Below are 21,267 nucleotides of genomic sequence, written 5' to 3'. Positions count from 1 at the left end.
TCCAAAAAACACGCGGAAATCCTAATACATGCGCCAATACCCGCATAAAAACCCAATGTAGAAAGCCAAGGGAAAACAGGCACTAAAACAGGCAGTCATGGAAAAATCGTGCAGACTAATTTCTAATGATTTTCAGTTCCTTCTATTCAAAAATAAACTTTCAGCTCCCTACCGAACCTTTTACTCCATTGCTGGCATTAGTGTGGTTGTTTTTCCATGCCGCCTTTTTCTCACCAGGCACCCATGGTCGCTTGGCATAGATCTGCCCCACCAGGAAGAAAGCAGAAGCGGGGATGGACAGATCAGCGATCTCCAGGGGCTACGGACAAAAGCACCAAACCCACCTGGAGCTGCAGCATGACTGTGACCAATATCCGCCAAAGTGGTAGGAGTGATTGTGGTCAGCAAGCCCCGGGCGCCCAATGAGGAAAACGCAACCTGGCACAGACACACAACCTGGCATCAGAAAACTATTCAGGAAATGAAGGGAGTTTAAATTAGCTCAACAAAGCTGATGAGAACTTAACGCCAGCAATGGAGTAAAAATGGCCTCCAGACAGGTGCTTTCACTTAATTCCTGTGCTAAAAAACCTGCTCTAGCCAATCTCCCTGCTAGTGCGGCTCTCTGCATAGCCCATCAATAGATAATTGCATTCTTTACATGCCATTTGCATGCACTAGTGCAAAACCTGCAGGTATTGCGTGTGTTTTTGCCATGCTAAATGTGTTATTACGTATGCATGTAAGATTACCGTGGAAAACCACGTGCAATTACTTGTGCAAAAACCCATGGCATGTTTTTGCACATCTTATTACATCGGCCCCATAGGTAGGAAACTAAGGGCCAGATATTCGTATCTACGCCCGATTTTATAACATGTGCGCGCAGCCGCGTGCATGTTATAAAATCCGGGGTCGGCGTGCGCAAGGGGGTGCACCTTGTGAGCACCGAGCCCTAGGGGAGCCCAGATGGCTTTCCCCGTTCCCTCCGAGGCCGCTCTGAAATCGGAGCGGCCTCGGAGGGAACTTTCCTTCTGCCCACCCCCCAGCCCTACCTAAATCACCCCCTACCTTTAATTTAAAAGTTGCGCCTGCCTCTAGGCAGGCATAGGTTGTGCACACTGGCCGGGCTGCTGTGCCGGAGGCCTCGGTCCCGCCCCCGGACTGCCCCACCCCGCCCACTCTCCGCCCCTTTTTTTTCAAGCCCCGGGACATACGCACGTCCGGGGCTTGCGCGTGTCGCCGGGCCTATGCAAAATAGGCTCAGCGCGCAGGAGCGGGTTTTCGGGGCTACGTGCATAATATACGTGCGTAACCCTTTTAAAATCCGCCCCATATGTTGGTAAAGGGTCAACATAGTTTCTATAAAATGAAATAATGTCTCACAAATCTGTTAAAAATTCTTTGAGGGTGTCAGTGAGCATCCAGTTGATATATTTGCATTTTCAAAAAATGTTTTGGTGGGGGAAGGCGGGCAGAGAGGAGCCCAGCAGTCTTCTCCTCCTCATCTGGGCTTCCAGTTCAGTCAAAACGGGGGCTGAGATCTGGTGCCATGAGCTTTCATTCACAACTACCCAGGGATTTTTTTTCCCTACTTTATATTCCCATCCAATTTACTTAAGTCCAGTCAATACAGCCATAGTCCTCAGCCAAGGGCCATGTGACAGGGCTCCTTCTGGGACTGTGTAATCATGGGCTATTGCACCATGACTGTGACACCCTCCCTTCCAGGTTCTGTAAATGCTGCCTCAGCGGCATCCCCAGCTCCAGTTGACCCAAGAAGTAGAAGGCATGAATCAGGAATGAAACCCAGGTTTGTCTGCATGGCCTTGGATACATTGCTACTGAGCACTGGACTGGCCCGTTTCACAAAGCTGTCAATAAGGTCCCACACCAAAGGCTCTTATGTAACTTAATGCAGGACTAATGGTAATTGTTCACAATGTCAAAGATACACAATGATGTCCTACAACCTTCTGTGTTGGGATGAATATATTAAAAAGTTATCTAGACAAAGGAGTCAACAGGAAGGTGGCCAAAGTCCAGAAGGGGGATACAAAATTGCAGAAAAATCAATATCAGAGCCAGTGGTGAGGAAATACAAGGAATCTCAACAAAACTGTGGGACTAGGCAAAAAAGTAGTGGATGAATGTCAACATAGTGCAAAGGCATCATCGGAAATCCCTCACCATCGAGGAAGATTATCCTTTCTATGAGTCCAAATATGACTAATGAGGTCGATTCAAGATTGACCAACTGTTGGGATATATGTTTCTGAGTAGGATGGATGGCCCTGGATTGTTGATTTGTTACATAATTTCTGCTGCTCCTCAGTTTTCTACTTCCTGTTGCCATCATAACATTTCAAAGTGCTAAGATGGTAACTTTCATTCTGACGCACGAGCACACGTGGGCATGTTGCAGCGCGCACACTATGGACGCGCCCATTTTATATCATATGTGCGTATATGCTTGCACATTATAAAATTGGCAGGAATGTGCGTACATGTACATACAATTTTATATGGGTGCGCAGAAAATGAGTCTACTGCATAAGTACAGGGATTTTGTAAGATACATGCACCGATGGCAAACACCCATTTCCCAGACCGTTCTCAGTTCGCCCAGTTAAACAATAAGACTTCCTTACCCCCTCGAGCCTGCTTACCCTGACTCTTGAAACCCTGCTGAGTAGCTTAATTTTTTTTGATTTCTACTTGCACCTCCTCCATAGCAGAAGTAAAGTTATGCAGTAGGGGACCCCATTGCGTGCTTGTGCGCGTAAGTACTTACGCGCACATTTTAACTTATGATGCACACAAGGAAGAAACATCCGAGTACACGAATTTTAAAAAATAAGAAAGGCCTTTTAGTGAAACTAGTACCGACCGTTTTAAAATTGCATTCATCCCGTATGTGCTTGTTTACTTGTTTCCAAATTTCTGGTTATTGTCTGTTTCCCAGTTTGGTATTGGAGTGGTCTGCACAATTTTCTTTGCCATGCTTTTAAAATATGCAATTGATACATTTTGCACTACCTGTCCTGATGCATCCTGGAGCCATGGAAGGTTGTGTATAAATCAGTCATCAAAATGTCTTTTTCTACTCAGTAGTCCAAAACTAGTTTCCCAAAGAACTGATTGGTTTGAAAGCATATAAACTATAGTGGACTGCAAGGAGGAGAAAATTGCCAAAGAAAGAAACCAAATATTTTATGTTGTCCTGTAAAGCTGATTAGCTGTTGGGTCACACAGGTTCGGAAAGCCCTGACATGGAGAACACACAACTACAGGCCCATAATTATGTCTAGCAGGGCAAAATCAAAACTGGCTCAGCATGTCTAGTACATCATAATATGAAACTGGAAGGAGGAAAGTTCAGAAGAAATATGAGCAAGTAATCTTTACTACAAAGATAATGGATGCCTTTAACAGCCTATTAGCAAAAGTAGTAGAAACCAAAACAGTGATAGAATATAAGCACGCTTGGGACAGATACAAAGGGCAGTAGTAACAGCAGGTGGGGGAAGAGTGGGCAAAATGAGTGATGGGTATTGAGCTGGTTATGGAAACCTATATGCCCAATCATATGAAACAATAAAAAGCCACAAAGGGAAGGAGGCAAAGCCATCTTCTATTGGATGGTGGTATGGCTGCACCAAACTCCCAAGAAAGGGAATAAAGGTCAATCAAGAAGAAATAGCAAGGTTTTGATACATTCTTAGATAGAATTGCAGTGGGGGTGATGGCAAATTTCATAGCATGGATTGCAGGCTAACTTGGCTACATCTCCCAATTAGTAAAGAGGAGCAATATCCTGCAAGCAGTTAAGCATGTACAGCGACAAATAAGAGATATCGTTAGCACAGACAGTCCAATACAACAATGTGTGTCCAGCCCAGCACACAGGTTAACACGTGGTTGGACGTGTGTTTTGGACACGCTAGACTAACTTCTGATGCAATAAGGGGATTAGCGTGTCCAAAACGCGCACCCAAACAAAAGCGTAGCTAATAGTGCTCATCACTCGATCTTTCGGAAGACTTGTCTTGGGTCCTGGTAGCTTCTAGAAAGCCTTCTACTAGAAAGTCCTATGGACTGGTGGAGGAATTTTTTCAGTGTGGTGTGAGCAGAAGGCCCTAGATTCATTCTCCTGCCCCAAACAAAAACTGCTTGATTACCTTCTACATCTATCGGAGGCTGGCTTAAAGACTGCCTCCGTTAGGGTCCATCTTAGTGTGATTGTCACTTACCACCATGGTGTAGATGGAACACCCATCTCTGTACAGTCTATAATTGTATGTTTTCTGAGGGATATGCTTCAGTTTAAGCCTCCAATAAGGCCTCCCGCTGTGTCTTGGGACCACAGCTTGGTTTTAGCACAGCTGATGAAAGCTCCTTTTGAACTGCTATGCACCTATGACCTGAAATAACTGACTTGGAAGGTCATATTTTTGGTAGCAGTCACTTCGGCGTGTAGGGTCAGCGAGCTCCAGGTCTTAATGACTTATCCTCCTTATACAAAATTCTGTCATGACAGGTGAGTCTTGCATACTCACCCTAAGTTCCTTCCTAAGGTGGTGATGGATTTCCATCTTAACCAGTCAATCGTCCTGCAAGTATTCTTTTCCAGGCCCCATTCACACCAAGGCAAACAAACACTGAACAGTTTGGATTGCAAGCAAGCCTTAGCCTTCTTTCTGGAGCAGACAGAAGCCCATAGACAGTCCACCCAAATTTGTGTTTTCTTTTCATAAGAATAGGTTGGGCGTTTTCATTGCCAAACAGACACTAAACAATTGGCTAGCAGATTGCACCTCTTTCTGTTATGCCCTGGAGGGACTGCATCTTGGGGGTCATGTCAAGGCTCATTCTGTCAGAGCCATGGCAGCATCGGTGGCCCACTTGTGAATAGTTCCCGTGGAGGAGAGCTGCAAGGCTGTGATGTGGAGTTCTCTCCACACATTCAAATCCCATTGCTGTCTGGATAGGGATGGCTGACGCGACACTAGTTTCAGCTAGTCTGTCCTCAGGAACCTGTTTGAGGTGTAGAACCCAACTCTCCCAACCTAGGGCCTGTTGTTTGAGTTCAGGCAGTCTCCCTCTTTGTTACCAAAAGCACCGGTGGTATTGTGCTCATTGGCACTTGGTTAGGTGTCTTTTGTCCCCATTTGTGTTGAGGAGCAGCCTGTAGCTAGGGATTCACCCATGTGTGAGGACTACCATCCTGCTTGTCCTTGGAAAAAGCAAAGTTGCTTACCTGTAACAGGTGTTCTCAGAGGACAGCAGGATGTTAGTCCTCACGAAACCCACCCGCAACCCCATTTAGTTGGGTTTCTCTTGTTTTTATTCTACCCTAATTTTATGCTACAAGACTGAAGAGGGACCCCGCTTGGATGCATGGTATAGGGCATGCTGGGCATGCTCCATGTGAATCAGGGCTCCATCTGATGATGTCACCCTCTGTGTGAGAACTAACATCCTGCTGGCCTTGGAGAACATCTGTTATAGGTATGCAACTCTGCTTTACCTTTACACTCTGTGTCCTCCCACATACAAAGGGCACTCGTATCTAGAAGTTGCTCATAGGCATCAGAATGGCGCAGGCCACCCAGGCCTTGGCCCATTCAACTTTTTCTGGAGGCTATCCTAGAAGTGGTCATTGCCTGCCTGACTTTGCTGTTCTCTGCGTGCATGTTCTGAGAGCATTGTCCCTATCCCTACTCTGGGCCTACTCCTTCTCTAGCCTCTTTCTCTCTCACCCCCAATTCTGAATTCTCTCTCTTACACTCACAGCCCCCTCCGCCATATTCACCAGCTTGCATTATCTAAGCTGCCAGGGGAAAGGGAGGACGTAAGCTTTCTAGTTTTGTACTGCATACAGAGTCTGGTTTCTTGGGATTTACATCTCAGTTTTTGTCTGCACATTTATAATTTGTGGTCAATTGATCTGTATTTGGTGAGGGTCTGTCTATGTTCTGTAAGTGTGTCGGAGCTGAGGCATTCTGTCATAGAGGGATCTGTAGTAGTTTTGTTCATTGTTCATGGTGGTGTATTGGTGTTCTAGGGCCCAATGTAATATTTGCAGTGCTGACTTTTCATAGGTATGGTTGTTGCTTTTGGAATCCTGTGAGTTAATGCTACATATGTGCTGAGTGGAGTTGTTTTTTTGTTTGTTTTTTTTTTGTATATACCAGGTAGTGGAGGAAGTTTGTGTATCTGTTACTTAGATGATACCAGAATTTTTTCTATGATGAGGTGTAGGCAAAAATATCCTGCTCTGCCCCCATTGTTAGACAGGTGTGTGGGGGGGAGGGGGACAGAATATATATTTACAGAACTAGAACTATAAGATATATTTTTGTTTTATCTTGCACATATAATGACAAGAATGAAACCTCAGTTTTAAGCTAGGATACAGTATGCTGGGTATGATCTCAGTCTCTCTGATTTACTTCTAGTGTTCTTCTTAATATTATTTGCACTATGCCAAACAGCTTCTTTCTGAAGCTTGTACAGTGTAATTTATGTAGGCAGCATATTGAGGTGAGCTTGGAAGTAGTTTATAATCAGATGAGTGGTGCCCAAACAATTAGGGCTGTTTCTCTGCCTTTAGGCCACATTTTTCTTGATACTTGATGCTCTTCTCTCGCGCCATCCATAGTGCAGAATAGAACTGATATTTCTAGTAGCAGTGCTGTTTTTGTTATTTTCTCCTTTACCACTATGTCTGGTTTTCTAGCATCAAGCATTTTTTATGTGGTCTGGGAACACATGTATGTATTTATTTAAAACATATTTCAAGGTTATGTTTAGTATACGTGATTATTGAGACATACACATATGTGATATTTTGGATTGTGATATTTTGCACTTTGGATGTTGATTCATTTTTGTAATAAAATACATTTTTGTATTCAAAGTAATTATTCCTTTATGCAGTTCTTTGTTTAATTGAAACATTTCTAGACCTCTTAACATTACTAAGCGGTGTACAATAAAATTGTATATTGTACAATTTATGTAAACGATGTATGTAAGAAAGAATGACATTAACTGTAAACGTAAAGAAATTGGAGAGGGGCGGAGCTAGGAGTGCAGTAGGGATGGAGCTTGGTTCGCCCCTGACCAAAAAGGCATTCTGCTGCTCCTGCCGCCGCCTATACAGATCCATGTCAAAGGCTTTATTGAAGTCCAGGTACACTACATATAGTGCTCTCCACCGATTTAAATCTCAGGTCATGCAATCAAAGATTTGTCTGGTAAAACCATGCTGCCTCTGATTTTGCAGTCCATTGGATTCTAGAAACTGCACTATCCTCTCTTTTAGCAGCAATTCCATGAATTTGCTCAGCACAGAGGTCAGACTAACCGGCCTATAGTTCCCAGCCTCATTTCCAGTTTTGTGAATAGGAACTGCATCTGCCCGTTTCCAGTCCTCTAGAACTACTCCCAGCTCTAAAGGAGCATTGAAATGGTCAGCCAGCAGAGCTGCCAGAACTTTTCTAAGTTCCCTTAAAACCCTTGGATGTATCCCATCCAGCCCCATCGCTTTATCCACTTTAGGTTTAGTTAGCTCCTCACAAACACACTTTTCTGAAAATCAACTGAGATTTACTTCACTTTCAATCCTATTTGTGTTGGTTTTATTTGGTCCTGGTCCTGGCCCTACAGCACACATACTGGGTAAACTTAGGAAATTCAGTGCAGTCCCTGGTAGGTTAAAATTACTAGGAAAGGTGTTTTGCACTGGCTGTCTCATACGTATGTAAAATTAAATAGGTTGCAGCAAAGATGATCTGTAGCCTAGTACTGGCATCCTCGCTCCATGTCCTGGTTAGATTTTGATATATATCAGGCTTCTAATTTCTCATATTCATTCTGCTAGCCAACAAGCTCCAGAATGCACGAGGACAGGCATTAGAAAACCTGGACTGTACAGTTTTCGTTTCATGGCTTGGGGTTAAGTTGGCAGCACTGAGGGAATGGAATCCCCATAGTGCTGAAAAGGATTCAGTTTGGTTTAGTTCTCACTACTTGCTTTCAATACAAGTTAGCCGGAAAAGAGTATTTCAAAGCTGCATTTTACGTGTGAATGTGATAGGTAGAAGTTAGGTCTCTGTATTACATAGGAAAGTGCTTCAAAGGAATTCACACCCCGCGTGATGATGGTAAAAATTCAGATCTGACACTGGCTTAATGTTTTCTGATTGCAGTATAACAAGCATCTGTTTGTCCACATTGGGCAGTCAAACCCAACCTACTCTGACCCCTACCTTGAAGCCGTGGATATTAAGCAGATCTACGACAAATTTCCGGAAAAGAAGGGAGGCTTGAAAGAACTCTATGAAAAAGGGCCAGTCAATGCCTTCTTCCTTGTGAAATTCTGGGTAAGAATAGCCCTCCTCCTCCTTTTGAATGCTTATACTAATTTCCTCACAGTGACTTCCAAACTGGCTATGTGATCACAAGAGACATTCTGCCCAGCTATTTTCTCTCATCTTGAAGCACGCTGACGCTTATTATATACCATATCACAGTGGCACTTACTTGTGATTATGCAGTTATAGAATATTTTTAGGTGCTAACAGCATTAGTAGAGGGAAGGATGTAGGCAGAGTAAAATAACATACTGTATTACATGATGACTGATAAGGACCGGTTGGCTCATCCAATTTGTCCAGTTGTCCTCCTTTCTGGTTCTCTGCAGTGCTGGGTAGATGAAACTCCTTATTTTTTTAAATTAAATTTGATTTTGGTTAGTTTCAAACTAACAAGCTCAGGTGCATAAGGAGAGGTATCACCTGTAGGCAAAAAAAGGGTATTTTTGCCCTTCCGTAGGTCACTGGTGAGACCCCACTAGATTTCTGTCTTCAGTTCTGGAGACCTAACCTTTGCAAGGACTCGGGACACAACGGAGGCACCTGCAGCAAAGATAATTAGGAAAATCATGACAAAATTCAAGCATATTTGGCATTGAAACAGGAGGTGGTGGCAAGGGCAGGAGAGGAAGAGAAGCGGTAAGGTAAAGAAATGGATGGCAAGGCCTGGATTTTGATAACAGGTATAAGAACATGCCATACTGGGTCAGACCAAGGGTCCATCAAGCCCAGCATCCTGTTTCCAACAGTGGCCAATCCAGGCCATAAGAACCTGGCAAGTACCTAAAAACTAAGTCTATTCCATGTTACCGTTGCTAGTAATAGCAGTGGCTATTTTCTAAGTCAACTTAATTAATAGCAGGTAATGGACTTCTCCTCCAAGAACTTATCCAATCCTTTTTTAAACACAGCTACACTAAGCAGATTTTAAACAGTACCTATTATCCCAGCAGAATTCCAATATGCTTTGCACATGAACAGACACCTCTAGGGTGGAGAGCCTAGCAGAGTATAGGAATGCACATGTCCGTCTACCTGGAACGGTAGAGATCCAAATTTGAGAAACAACAAAGCCAGCTTATACAGAGTTAATGGTGTGATTGCATCAGGCTTCCAGGGGGAAGTGGCACGGTTATCTAGCAAGATATGGTAATAGAGTTTTGGCACACTTTTGGGTACGAGGTGGCATGTCATCTCTCTTAGTTATACTACACAGTGAACAGTAAAAAGGATATGGAGCAATCTCCTGCAGGCAGTCAGGCTAGTATGGCTGATGGAGCACAGGGAGTCGTGTTAAGGGCAATGACCAGAGCTTGAGTAGTGTGGAGAGTGGAACCGGACAGACTGGGCTTCGTTTGCGGAGATCTACTATGTCGTTATGTTAAAACATTAACAACTTCCTGAGTACTTTGCGATAGGAATTTTAAAAAAGTGAGCGGTAGTTTAGTGGTTAGAGCTGTGGACCAGGGAAGCCAGGGTTCAAATCTTGCTGACACTCCTTGTGATCTTGGGCAAGTTCCTTTACTCTCCATTGCCTCAGCTACAAACTTTAAGGGGGGGCCTAGTGGGAAAATACTGCCGATTAGTAACGCTTATAAATTCTGCACAATAGTGGCCCCACAGCTTTGGGCCAAAATCTTGTTAAAGAGCCCAAGTGGCCCAAAGTGTAAAAAAACAAAACAAAACCCCAGGGGGTCTTGTAACACTCCCTTCCCCCTTGCCGTCCCGCTGCCTCTAGAGATAGCCCTAGTGCCGGAATTTAAAAAAAAACCAAACAAAAACACGTGGCACCGGCCCCTTCCCCCCCCCCATCCCACTGTCAAAATTTCCCCCAGCCTCCTTGACCCCCTGACCCCCCTCCACCTAGGTCATACTCTGGTGGCCTAATGAGGCAAAGAGCACTGCACCATCCCTGAAAAACTGGTACCAAACCGACTGATTTTCAACTCATGCCTCTGCCACGTGCTAGCTATATATTTTTTTTAATGTATTTATATTCCACTTTTTGGCACTTCAAAGCAGATTACATTCAGGTATTTCCCTATCGCCATAGGGTTTATCATCTGAATTTGTACCTGAGGCAATGGAGGGTAAAGTGACTTGCCCAAGGTCACAAGGAGCAGTAGTGGAATTTGAACCCTGGTTTGCCTGGTTCATAGCCGGCAGCTCTAACCACTAGTTTACTCCTCAACTCACAAGTTGAAAGCTGGCTGACCAGTGGTATTTTTTCAGGGACAGAAGCTGATAACTTGAGTCCACACACAGGCCGATTCAGTAAAAGTCGCGGGAGAGGGGGCAAGCGCCCGCTCTCCCGGCGCGCGCACAGGCCACTCTCCTGTGCTCGCGATTCAGTATTTAAATGATGGCCAGCGGTAAAAAGAGGCGCTAGGGACACTAGCGCGTCCCTAGCGCCTCTTTTTTGACAGGAGCGGCGGCTGTCAGCGAGTTTGACAGCCGACGCTCAATTTTGCCGGCGTCGGTTCTCGAGCCCGCTGACAGCCACGGGTTCAGAAACCGGATGCCGGCAAAATTGAGCGTCCGGTTTTCAAGCCGCGGGCCAATTTAAACTTTTTTTTTTTTAAATTATTTTTTACTTTGGGACCTCCGACTTAATATCGCTATGATATTAAGATGGAAGGTGCACAGAAAAGCGGCTTTTCTGTGCACTTTACCAGCGCCGGCAAAAATTAACACCTACCTTTGGGTAGGCGCTAATTTCTGAAAGTAAAATGTGTGGCTTGGCTGCACATTTTACTTAGTGAATTGCGCAGGAATAACTAATAGGGCCATCAACATGCATTTGCATGTTGCGGAAGCTATTAGTTTCGGGGGGGTTGGACGCGCATTTTCGATGCGCTATTACCCCTTACTGAATAAGGGGTAAAGCTAGCACGTCAAAAACACGCGTCCAAACGCTAGCACATCGAAAACGCGCGTCTAAACGTGGGTACTGTATCGGCCTGACAAAGAGGGCAATGTAATAAAGTATGCCCAGCCTAATGCACAGCTTAATGAGCGGTTAGATGCGTGCCCATAACCCCTGATGGAATAAGAGGATCAGCACATCCAAAATGCGCATCTAAACTCATGCGTAGCTAATAGCGCTCATCACATGTAAATTCCATGGTGATGAGGCTATTAGCTATTACCATGTGATGCAATAAATTACTGCTTGCCCAATGCGCCCTTGTTAACGTGGCAAATGTAACGCCAGCCCAGAGCTGGTGTTAAGCTTTGCCCCGTGTCAATGGCTCACGAAAAAACAAAAATCCCTGCTTTCTGTGATGCCTCCTACTTAGTATCGCAATGATATGAAGTCGGAGGAACCACAGAAAGCTGAAAAGGGGAAAAAAATTCTGGGCACACAATATACCCGTTCCAGGCCATGTACATTGTGCATATAAACTGTGGTGGTAGCTCAATTCGAGCGTCCGTCTACCTAATCCGCCCACAGCCACGTTTCCTGGGTGTCCGATGCCAAGGAAGCACTAGGGGGACACAGTTTTCCCTAGCGTGTCCTTTTCAGCATGGTAGCTCATTTACCTATTGCAACGGGCGCTCAAGAGATGTGAATGTGCACGCGTTAAAAAAAAAAAAACAGGCGACCAGTTTGGATGCATGCTTTTCACACGCACTTCGCTGTGTTTGAGAATGACTGTTTTGTTTGATAGCTACATCTATTTTGTTTGGTAGCAGTTCCTGGTGTACTGGAACGGAGCTAAAATTGCAACTCTGATAAGATCAACAGATCATTGGAAAATGCCCCATGACATTTCCCTGTGCTCCAACTTTGCATTCCAACATACTACAATGAATTTGATAAATTACTTTCCAAGCACATGGGCAGAGGCAGCCTTGCTCTTTTTGATTGTAATTTTATCTCTGGCACCTGTTCCTCTGCTCTTACCGTGAACTGCCTTCCTACACGCATATTTATTAATAGCAAGGAGGGCTTTAATAGTTATGGATGTTGGTAGAGTACTTGTGCATTTCATACATCTCAGGCATTTGTGTTGCCTGTATCCAGGCAAAATTACTTTAAACTAGCATTCAAATGAACAATGTGTGAGTAGCGAAAGAGATCACAGCAGCGGGGAAAGGTGTACTACTCTTTTAAGGCAAATCTAGATCCTCTACCCCATCCACCACAAGTTTGCTTTCTTTGTTTTACTTTTTTTTCCTCAGGCTTCAAGGAAAGAGATTGCGTTGTGTATCTTTGTATTCTATTTGTGCTTTCTGTGCAGAGTGAGTGCAAAGTGTCACTTTCGCTACCTGCATGAGCTTCCTTGGTTTGACCCTCCCTCTTTGCTCAGCTCATAGACTTAAATGGACTACGCCGAGGGAGGGGAGGAGCCAGCCACACAAAAAAGATCAGATTGGAAATGGGGCACGAGCTCAGAAGTGAAGCAGTGAGGAAATGGCCTCTAAACCCTTCTTGCCTTTTCCCAGAAAGAACCTGCTACACCTGAGTGTCTCTTGCCGTTACAGACAGGCTGCCAGTGCCTTCTGTATTTTGTAATGTTACCCAGACAGAGGGTCATAGTTAGGCTGGACAGGAAAATAGATGTAATCAGTCAATGACAATGTTGTGTTGAAGAAAGAGACTAGATACATGATTATGTTAACCCTTAAACTGCAACCAGCATATTAAACATGTGTCTGATAGTATAGATACAGTTGATGCTGCCATGAGGAAGGGGATTAGACTAGCTGACTTCTTGAGGGTCTGCTGGGCGTTTTTATCCCTCTGGTTCCGTTACATAACTTTGAGCCTTAGCACTATGGGTTCTGATCTTACGAGATCTCAGAGGATAATCAAGGGTGAGTACTGCCAGTACTTGGAAATAAGACCCTCAGGGTGTACTGTAAGGAATCATCTTTCAAAGGAGAGGACAAATTAAGGTCTGCTGGCCTATGAACAGTGATTAGCCTTCAGTGAACTGTCATAAGAGTAGATCTGTTAGTTCCAGTGACCCAGCCAGGTTCCAATTAAGGTTGCACCGTCTGATTTACTCAGTACTACTGTTAGAATGAATTTTCAGTTTGTATTTCTTTACTGCCTCTTTCTCAGAGAAGAAATCTCCTGAAAATGAGATACTGAATTGCTTGGGCTCCATCTTGTTTACAGTATTTGGTGTCCCTGATCTCCAGAGTACAGGGATCATGGGGCTGGCCCGGTAGCCCAGTGGCAGCACTGCCATGCAGAAATCTCTGGTTCAGTCCCCGAGTCGGGTCTTCCGCTCCCCCAGATCAGCTGGGGCTTGTGATTGTTTTACTGATGTCAGGTTTTCAATCCTGCTATTTATCAGCCAGCAACTTCTTGCTGCTCCAGTGTTGGGGCATTCAACCCTGATGGACATCTCAATAACCCTGACCCTTCATTGTTGGGCTGTCAGGGGGGTTTAATCATATTATGGACCTTCCCACACCCCTCCTGAGCCTGGATTTTGCTATAACAGTCCTTGGTCAAGAGGCATCAAGTGTGGTTTCTTTTTTAGACCCTGCACAACTGCACTTTGTACCGATCGGTAGCTGTTGGTATGAAGGGACAGCCAGAGTTCCCTCCTTCCCTGGAGGAGGGGTTGTGAACACTTACACCCCCCACTCCCCTGATGTTTTCAGCTCCTGCAGGCCCAAGAATCTGGAGCCAACGCCAGAACAATATCTGGGTTCCTCGTGCAATACTGCATTGGGCCATCAGTCTGATCCCTTGTATCCATTTCTGATGGTCTGTCTCCCAAGTCTTCCATTTTACCTCAGGATCTAGTTGATCTAGTCTTAGTGGCATATGCATATTTTATCCCTTTTTGTTCTTCCGTTTTTTTCAGTCCCCCTTTGTCAGCTGTAGTTTCTCCCAAATGTCATAATTCAACTTTTTCAGGTAACCCCATTTGTATAGCAAAAGGAACCCGATCTATTCATGTTATTATAAGAATCATTCTGTAATTCAGAAGTTATCAGGTGCAGGTAGTTCAGTCAGAGGGTGGAAAATCTTTTCCCCGGTGCTTCTGGTACCCCTGGAGTAAAGAGCTGCACGTCCTGTCACGGGGGCATTTTCTCCACCAGCAGGCCGCCTGCTTTCCATAAATCCATCACAGCAGTTCTTCAGGAGAATTGAGGGCAGTTTTCAAAAGTAATTTACCCGGGGTAAAAGAATTGTCAGAAAATGTTCTCACCCTTTCCCTGGGTGAAAGGACCGTGGCAGAGATAGGTGGGCTCGGGGGAGGCAGCAACGCACATAGTTTTACGTTTTCAAAACTGTTCAAGGAATAAGTATCCACAGACAAAAAGCAGTTGGAAATCTCTGTAGGTGCTTTTTCCCTTAGCAGTTTTCAAAGAGAACGTACGCCTGTATGTGCAGAGTCTGCAGGGAAAAGTACCCACAGACTTTGGAACAATGCGGACTCTTTAGAAAATTGTGGTCTTTCTGACAGAGAACGTCTCTTCCACTTTGCGGACATCTTGCATACCTTTTTTTTTTTGTTTGTTTTGTTTCTGTCTGTCTTTTTCACAAAAAAATAAAGTAAAACAGTGGTCTTAAAATATGAATGGGTCTACATGTCGGTGTCCAGGTATGACGGAGAAGTCAGAGCAGCAAATTCTGAATCAGGACCCTCCCCTGACTGCTCTGTGGTGGAACAAAAGTGATACAGGGTCCCTAGTACTGTTCCTCTCAGAATAGCTCCAGTGCGATTTGTTGCCATGGCTCCTCTCATGGCAGTGTCCTGCCCAGGGCTGCTACCAACTTAGCTCACGTCGGCAGCCTTCCACCACTGACTTAGTAGCTCCAAGCAGCCATGGCTCTAGGTTTGCTGCATTTCAGGTATTTCCATCCCCGAGTCTGCCACTGGCTCGCTCTGTTCCCAGTCAACAAATTTTTTTTTTGTTGTTTTTTTTTTTAAAGTGCCTCCATCTTCAGGAATGACATATGCCACAAAGCACAATACTATCTGTTGCTGGAGCTGGGGCTGGATTAGGCCTGAAAAGGGGGATTTTGGGCTCATTTCATATTAACCAGCAACAAGAAAGCAACTAAATGAAATCACAGCTTCCGTGCACTTGGATGCACCTTCACTGCCCCAAACCCTAAGGAGAGTCCATATGTCATCCTGTCTCATCAGCCAGTATGTGCTGCAGAGAGAGCCTGCCGTAATCCAATTTCATTGGCATTTTTAGGTCAGCTTTTCAATTGCATCATTTGTCTGAGGCCAGTAGTTTTCTTTACTGACAGTAGCTAGAGCTATCCAGGCTTTAATTTCAACACTTTAAAAATGTAAAGACCTTTTAAAGATTGGATAACCTGTCTTTTGAGAAATAAAACCTAAGATGGGGTTTCTTTTTATCTTTTTCAGTCACCAGTGATGGATGTGCACTCTTTATATTGGCCACACCCCGTTTCTAAATCTCTTCCCCTGCATCCAGATTCAGTTAGTTTGTTTTATATTCATGCTTTATGTGCATGGTGTCTGCCCTGGGGTTCTGATGAGAACAGCATGGCGGCACCCCTGACTTATTTATCATGGTGACATTAGCTGAGTGGGAGGTGCTTCCAAAATCTTTAATTGCTAATTACTTCAGTAATAAAATAAAAATCAGTAACAACAATAAAATAAAGCATTTTAACTATTTTGTTTCTTTTGACTGCCAACAGAATAATAAAAAATGTTGTTGCCTCTGCTGCTTTTGCTGTCTTGACTACAGAGAGGTGGCACAAAGGCCGGGTGATGTAATTGATGTGTTTAATTCTGACATGAAATTGGACTTGGCGAAATAGATGGCACAGTTGATTGGATTTTTGCCTCTTTCTAGGCCTCTCCATGCCTGCAGCACCATGTTAAGCATCAGGGGAATTCAATTGTATTGAAATGATGTACATTTTTACACGGCTGCATCTCCTGGTAATTTTGTTAAGGTTTGCCATTGGTGGAACAGTGATAAATTCTCCTCTGGCCCTCACTGAAATTCTGATTAAACATTCTCAGCCTTGTGCAGTGCCAGCAGCTTCTGTATAATTGTGTGAATCCCACTGGTGAGGCTCAAGGTGGCAAAGTTGAAACCTGCCGACAGATGTTGATTAAGCATTGGGCAGTATGCTAGGCCAAGGAAAGCCAAACCATTATGGCCTCCCATAGAGCAAATCAGCTCTCTAAATACCATAATCTGATTTTTGGTAAACTTCCTGACTGGCGAAAAAACAGCCAAAGATCTAAGGATATTCCACCCACAATATTTTTTTTCCCCTCAGGCTGCATCAAAGGTTTTGGTATTGGTTTGAGGGATATTTGATGGTATCCTGTGAAGATTTTCTCCTTTAGATAATTTTTTTTTTTTTTTTTTTTTTTACGGCCCTCCAAATTTTGCATAATGCAGACTTTCCTCTGGTTCCCCACATGAAATTTTTTTTTTAATCTTTGGGGTAAATATCTGATGTACTCAGGACTCCCTGCCTTCTGTGATGACCTACATTAGGCTAGCATAAAGGCCTTGTTTATAAGGTAGACAGAGAAGTTACAAATGCTTTAGTCAGAACTAGTTTTGTCAGGCTGCATGTGTCAGACTTATGCTGTGAACTCTAAACTGATTCAGATGAATTCTGTGCCCTTCTGGAACTCCTAAACATGAAGGGCAGTATGGAGAAATGGAAAAAGCAGAGAGAGCCTGAGAGAGGAACGTGAGAAGAGGGAGAAAGATGAATAGAAATTGATATCCTGGAAACCATGAGGTGAGGGAGTTAAAGACAAGAATACAAAGAAAATATTATTTCAGTATTTCTCCAAGAACAAGCAAGATGGCAATCCTCACACATAGCATCATCCAGTGGAGCCCGGCACGGAAAACTTATGTCAAAGTTTCTAGAAATTTGACTAAGCCTCTCTGAGCTTGCTCTAGCATGCAATATACCATATATCCATGCAGGATCTCCTTAGTCACTTCTTTTTTGTAGAACCCAGTGTCTCACAGCAAAAGTTTAGCCTCTCTTTTTTGGCTTTTTTGGAACAACCCCTCTCGGTGCCTCCCGTTAATAGGAAGGCAGACAAGATATATCTTGTCTAAAAGATTCTCGGATTTGACACATGACAGCTGCCACACCAAAAGGTTATAGTTGAATCCGCTCTCAAAAAAGCCAAGCACACTCTGGCCCATTCCTCTGTGCCCCCTGGGAAGGATCAGAGGGCCATGGATACTCTTGGGAGGAAGATGTTTTAGGATGCTATGCTTATCACCCACATAGTATCTTACCCAGCTCTACATGAGCCAGTATATGAGGGACAACCTGAAGCATGTTCAGGAGGCAGCCGTTCAACTGCTTCAGCAGCAACAGGACACTTTCAAGTTGCTGGTGCACAAGAGTCTGTACTGCGAGAAACATGGAGCCTCAACATATGTTTTCGAGATGGCATAGAGGATCTCTGCAGCAGGGATTGGTGTCCGCAGGCTTGATTGGCTGCGGGCCTCAGATAGACATCAGGAAGTGTAGGAGCGACTCGCTGACATCCCATGCATAGGATAGAATATCTTCTGAGATAAACTGAAGGACATGATGGCTCAAATTTGGGACCACTATGCAACTTTCCACAGGTACTCAGGACCCTTTCTTCTCATGTAGGAGGCCTTCAAGATTTGGCCACAGGAAATATTTCTTCTGCCCAAGGAGATACTATCCTTCACCATCTTGCCCAAGGAGATACTGTCCTTCACCACTTTGCACCTGTCAGCAGCAACACTCCCCTCATAATCATCCAGGGCAACAGAGGGCCCCAAAGAATAAGACAGCACCTCAGTCAACTCCTGGACGGGATTTTGACTGATTCGAAAAGAGCGTAGCCAAGTCTACCATACCTGTGGCTATGGACTTTCTGCTTAGTGGCAGGATGCAGTTCTCTGTGAATCGGTGGCCAAGTATAACCTTGGACCATTGGGTACTCGCCATTGTCCACAGAGGGTACATATTAAACCTATTAAGTGCCCCACTAGATTGCTCCCTCTGGGTCCATATTAGGGATCAATAACACAACAGGAAGTGCTCTTAGTGGAGCTCTCCTCCCTCTTAACGGCTAGAGTGGATGAGCCTATTCCACCAGGGCAAAGAGGGTGGGGATTCTACTCCCAGTACTTCTGGTTCCAAAGAAAACAGAGGGACTCCATCCCATCCTAGACCTAAGGGCCTTGAATAAGTTTCTAGAAAGAGAAAAGTATGATTCCTGGTGGGAAACAGCACTTCCAGTACTATGTTCTGCCATTTGGGCTAGCATCTGCTTTGTGGGTCTTTACCAAATGTCTGACTATGGTAATGACGCATGTTTGCAGGCTGGGAGTCCATGTTTTCCCCAATCTGGATGATTGGCTGGTCAAGATGCCTCTTGGGCAGGGGCCATAAAGTCTATGTGCCCGACCATCCAGGTGGAGTTGCTAAGATTCATCAACAACTATGCTAAGTCCCATCTCAGCCTGTCACCTCATTTGGACATCATTCTGATGTCCATCATAGCAGAGACTGAATGGAGCCAGCAGGTTTCAACTCTGCACATGTTGAGGCTGTTGGGCCATATGGCCACCATAGTACATGTTACTCCCTGGGCACGCATGCATGTGTGAAGCACCCAATGGACTTTATGATCTCAGTGGTTTCAGGCCTCTCAGGATCTGCAGGACTGCATCCAAATCACTCAGACCCTCAGGGGACTTCTTATCCTGGTAGCGGGAAAATTCCAGTCTGGAACAGGGAGGTACCCTTCCATATTCCTTGGGTTCAACTTGTCCTAACCTCAGATGCATCCACCCAGGTCTGGGGAGTCCATGTAGATGGGCCCAGTACCCAGGGACTTTGGTCCGCCCAGGAACATCTATGCCAAATCAACTTCCTGGAGCTCCATGTGATTCTGTATGCTCTGGGGGCATTCAGAGATTAGCTGTCCACAAAAAGGTATTGATCCAGATGGACAACCAGGTGGCGATATAGTAGGTCAACAAGCAGGGAAATATGGGCTCTTACCACCTTGACAAGAGGCGGTCCAGATGTGGGCCTGGGCTCTCACAGTATGGGGCTCTGGTTGGATTAGAGAATGAGATTGCGGACAGACCACATGAATGGTCTCTGGATCAAGGGGTACCAAATTGGATCTTCTGCCTCTGGTGGAAGCAGGGAGGTGGATCTGTTCATGGCTCTTTGGAACAGGAAGTTCTGTTCCATGTACAGGACACATGGCAAGATAGCCTTAGATACCATTGTGTCCTGGGTCCTCAGCTTGGTGTTGGCTCAACTGATGAAAGCTCCTTTAAGCCACTGAGCTCCTGTGACCTGAAGGACATGACCTGGAAGGTCTTGTTTTTGGTGGCGGCCACTTCAGTGCACAGGGAGGGCGAGCTCCAGGCCGTAGTAACTTATCCATCTTACACTTTTTCGCAATAGGGTGGTCTTGTGCGTGCACTCTAAATTCTTGCCTAAGGTGATGTTGAACTTCCATCTTAACCATTCCATTGTCCTGCCAACATTCTTTTCCAAGCCCCATTGACACCAAGGTGAATGAGCCCTGCACAATTTGGACTGCAAAAGAGCCTTAGGCTTCTATCTGGAGCAGATAGAAGCCCATAGACAGACCACCCAACTTTTTGTTTCTTTTGATCAGAATAGGTTGGGGATTACCATTGCCAAACAGATGCTTTCCTATTGGCTAGCAGACTGCATCTCCTTTTGTTATGCCCAGGCCAGCTTGCATCTTGGGGACCATATCAAGCCTGTTTGAGCCATGGCAGCGTTAATGTCCAATTTGCGAGCAGTCCTCATAGAGGAGATCAGCAGAGCTGTGATGTGGAGTTCTATCTACTCATTCGCATCTCAGTACTGTTTGGATAGGGATGTTCTTGTGTTCTTATTGGCCAGTCTGACCTTCAGAACTTGTTTGAGGTTTAAAACCCAACTATTCTTTCTGTTCAGTCTGCCCCCTCTTGTTACCACCAAAACATTGTTGTTGTGCCTGTTGACACCTGTTTTGTTGGTCCCCATTTTTGTTGGGGGGGGGGGGGGCTGCCTTGAGCTAATGATTCACCCATGTGTAAGGACTGCCATCCTGCTTTCCCTCTGAGAAAGCAGAGTTGTTAACCTGTAGCAAATGTTCTCATGGGAAAGCAGGATGTCAGTCCTCACGAAACCTGCACCTCCCCATGGATTCCACTTCATGGTTTTGTTCTTCTTAATTCTATGTTATAAGACTTAGGGGACCTGTGGTATATTTCATGCTGGAGCATGCTCAGAGAGTCTCATTCAAAGTTCTAGAAGCTTCTGCCCAGAGACAGAAGATCCGATTTGCTACCTTTTGATCTAGAAGCAGGATTTGAACCCAGGAGTGCTGGTTCCAACTCTGTTGTTCCAATCACTAGATATTGCACTCACCGACCGCGGAACCCTCAAGACGGCTCCTCCTGCTTGGTGATTCCTTCCTGCCGTGCCACTGGTCCCCGGGTCCTTGGCTTCAGCGGCCTGTCTCCCCTGATCTACTCCGCTCACACTCTCTGATGCCGGGGCCTCGCCGGTGCATGGAACGCTGCCAGCTTCCGGCCTTGCCTGGGGTTACACACCACTCCGGCCATGATTTAAAGGGCCAACGGTGGGACACCTGTGCCCGCCCCGAAGGGTGACATCATCAACTCAGGCCTATTTAAGGCTCCTCCGGGCTGTACCCTGGCAACGAGCCTCCTGCATTGCTTCCTCTTGGGATTCTGCGCTGCTTCCTCGAAGTACTCCTGTTCCAGTTCCTGACTCCTGTTCCTGTTCCAGTTCCTTGCTCCTCGTGCATTCTCCCCTCGGACTGGCCCTCACCTTGTCTGCTAGCCACCTACTGCTGGACCTCAGTCTGCTCTTCACCTTGCCTGCTAGCCGCCAACCACC

At 45.2% G+C, this 21,267-nt stretch overlaps 1 protein-coding gene across 1 annotated transcript in view; it reads left to right on the top strand.

The window, feature by feature from the left end:
• Window positions 1-8,202: 8,202 nt before the first annotated feature.
• LOC115082524 (protein scalloped) overlaps window positions 8,203-21,267 on the top strand; it is a 40,323-nt gene continuing 27,258 nt past the window's right edge. The window contains exon 1 of the mRNA XM_029586754.1: window positions 8,203-8,390. The gene's annotated coding sequence lies outside the window, so the exon portion shown is untranslated. The remainder of the gene's footprint in view (window positions 8,391-21,267) is intronic.

Source organism: Rhinatrema bivittatum, unplaced genomic scaffold (genome assembly GCF_901001135.1).
Source record: "Rhinatrema bivittatum unplaced genomic scaffold, aRhiBiv1.1, whole genome shotgun sequence".
Lineage (NCBI taxonomy): Eukaryota > Metazoa > Chordata > Amphibia > Gymnophiona > Rhinatrematidae > Rhinatrema > Rhinatrema bivittatum.
This window is presented reverse-complemented; position numbering and strand designations above follow the sequence as displayed.